The sequence below is a fragment of the Pinus tabuliformis genome, chromosome 4_1, assembly GCF_031772625.1.
Source record: "Pinus tabuliformis cultivar Carrire ecotype Pingquan chromosome 4_1, CPIR1, whole genome shotgun sequence".
Classification (NCBI taxonomy): Eukaryota; Viridiplantae; Streptophyta; class Pinopsida; order Pinales; family Pinaceae; genus Pinus; species Pinus tabuliformis.
In genome coordinates this window covers 680,428,530-680,431,672 of record NC_142303.1, presented here as the reverse complement: position 1 = coordinate 680,431,672, position 3,143 = coordinate 680,428,530, and the positions used below count along the sequence as shown (strand labels likewise).

At 37.1% G+C, this 3,143-nt stretch overlaps 1 non-coding gene across 1 annotated transcript; it reads right to left on the bottom strand.

Moving 5' to 3' along the window:
* Positions 1-2,491: 2,491 nt before the first annotated feature.
* TRNAP-UGG (transfer RNA proline (anticodon UGG)) lies at positions 2,492-2,565 on the bottom strand. Its single transcript has one exon. It is a non-coding gene; the product is annotated as a tRNA-Pro (tRNA).
* Positions 2,566-3,143: the final 578 nt, after the last annotated feature.

Genomic DNA, 3,143 nt, shown 5'->3' with positions numbered 1-3,143 from the left:
TAGAGACTGGTACGATTCAATTCAACATTTTGGTCATTCGGGTTCGGTTGTGTCATATCTACATACTTCCTCTTCCTTTAGTATAGAGTTTATCGTTGGATGAACTGCATTGCCGATATTGATCCCAAGAAAAAAACTGTAGGGATAGCTAGCCCATGAACGGCCAACCATCTAACTGTAAAAATTGGATAAGTTCTATCTATAGTCATTAGTGCCTCCTAAAAAGATCTAGTAAATTCATCGAGTTGCTCTAACGGATCGAAACGGCCAGTTACTAATGGAACCTCTTGTCGAATTTCTGTGAAATACTCATTTGGCCGGGGGCTCCCGAACACATCATAAGCCAAACCCGTGCTTACAAATAACCAACCTGCAATGAATAGAGAAGGTATGGTAATGCTATGGATAACCCAGTATCTAATACTAGTAATAATGTCAGCAAAGGAGCGTTCTCCCGTATTCCCAGACATGCTCAGCTCCATATATTATTGTAAAGTAAGTCAAGGGGGAATTGATCCCATGAAAGATAGAGATCAGGAAATGGAAAACTACTGATATCTTCTCCAATCCTTATTTGATTGTCAATGTTATACCAAGGGTATCTTTAAAGTCTACTGGACCAGTATAGCTAGCTTTCTTCTGACACAACAATACAATTTTGATGAGTATCGAGAAGGAACGGGATAGAATGATTCTGTTCCTGCCAGCAGTTATTCTATCTCTATTTGGTCGACTAAATCCCAACAGAAAGAAGAGAATATTGCATGTTCCGAGGTCCGTCCGGGCGTAAGGAACCCCAACTCCCTCAATCGATGTTGTAACAATAGCATAGTGGAAATTTTCGATTGGAATTAGCTTCTGCATACGGGTGACTTTAGAACCGAAAAAGAGGATGAGTGCCGCTTGCAAAGGATATCAATCAGTATCAATAAAACTCATCCAGAATATTATTCTTTTATATTCTTCCTTTTTCATTCTGACATGACATTATGCCCGTGTAGATGAACCCAGTAATTCAAATTGCACGGGGATCATTGGTGCTACGCAGATGTATGTTGCTTTTCCAATAGTATCCGGCACAGATGGAGTTATGCCACAGACTTATTATATAGTACCTTGTATTAACGAGTAGGTGTTACTTATTAGATAAAACCAAGTGGATAGTGCAATAGAACCTAGTCAATTTTAGGTATGTGAAATTACAAGTTACTCTTTTCAATAGGTGGAATTTCTGTAATATCGAGCTCTACTCGCTCTAATAATTAATATTGAAAAAACCTAATCCGTCTAGAGGGTCGAATGATTGGATCAATAAGATCGAGAAATGAAAGGACAAACTGGATATTCATATTCTTTCTTACACCTAAACGTGAAATTCACAAAACTTTGGCTATGTCTGTGGAGAGTTTTCTTCCGGTCCAGTCTCTGGACCGATAGCTACTAGTAAAAAGATAATGCCAGGTGATCCAATTGTACTGATTGAGAATTCATTCACCCTGTAAGAAGATTACATTCGACAATTTGTGAAGGGGTTTGCCGGTGCTATTCATTAGTTGCTCGATGAATGATTTCTAGGATAATGAAGAGATTTCTACTATAGATCTCCTCTCATCCATGTTCATTCATACATATCCTATAGTAGATATAGGAGAATTGGTACGAATTGGGACAATTGATCTTTTGTATTCTGATCTCAAGGTTACGAAAAGAAAAATTTAGGTAATTGTCTCATGAAGATATGTATAAACCATATTTCATTCAGTCCTTCCACGCCTACTATAACTATAATTAGTTATTTCGGTTTCTTATTGGCTTCTATCATTTTCACCCTAGTCCTATTCATTAGTTCGAGCAAGATACAACTTATTCAAAATGAGGGAAGGGGAAACCCTCTCAGTTCACTATTTCAATTTCAATAATTTTGTTTATTCCCTCTATATAAATTTCTGATCATTGAGATTCATAGCAAATTAAGGGTACTATCCAGTATAGCTATTATCCCTACTTATTCCGTTGAATAGAAATGATTGAGGCTTTGCCATCCGGAATTGTGTTAGGTCTAATTCCTATAACTTTGGCCAGATTATTCGTAACTGCATATTCACAATACCGACGTGGTGATCAATTGGATATTTGATCCTGGAATATCCTCCAATTTCATTGGCCTCCTACTTTTCCTGGGAGGTCAGATTCCATTGCTCGTTCCAGTTGGAATGAATTATCGATAATTTTGAGGGTTGGATTTGATAGGAACAGAATCACGCTCTGTAGGATTTGAACCTACGGCATCAGGTTTTGGAGACCTACGTTCTACCGAACTTAACTAAGAGCGCTTTCTTTAATATTCGGAGATGAAGGAAAAATACCTTTTGTTGATACTCTTAGAGCAAAACACTTTCGCATCTGATACGATTCAATTATTTGATGTTCCCGTCGAATCGATATCAAATGATCTTTCATTCCTTTCTTTCCATAGAAAAGAAGGGAAAGGTAGGGATGACAGGATTTGAACCTGCGACATTTTGTACCCAAAACAAACACGCTACCAAGCTGCGCTACATCCCTTCTAATCATTAGACAATGTTATTTTCATTTTATTTTATAGAATTCGAAATATGTTTCCCACATTTTTCCACCTTCATTTCTCTTCAGTCTCGTGAGTGAAAAGACTTTATACATGTAAGGTCTATTATCTAGAATATCATTATTCATTATGGTGATGAAACATCTTTTTCCTTTTCTATAAATAGGACCACAGCCCGGATCACATTATATATATTCATCAGTTCCGAGTTTTCTCTAGGATTCATAACTATTGATACGGTTGAATCACTTACACATTATGATCAATAAGGAGAATTTACAATGCAAGATCTAAAGACCTATCTTTCCACAGCGCCTGTGTTAGCTATTTTATGCGTCAGTTTTTTAGCCGGCCTATTGATAGAAATCAATCGTTTTTTTCCAGATGCTCTTATTCTTTCCTTTTTTTAATTTTTTTCCTCCCCTTAAAGCCAAGGGAAAAAAGATTGTGCTAGATTGACTTCTCCTACCTCTTGGAGAAATTAGTGCATTCAGCCCCAAAAAGGATCTAAGTTTAGGACTGGAAGGGGGTAGAATTCAAGTAGAAATATCGATCTAAA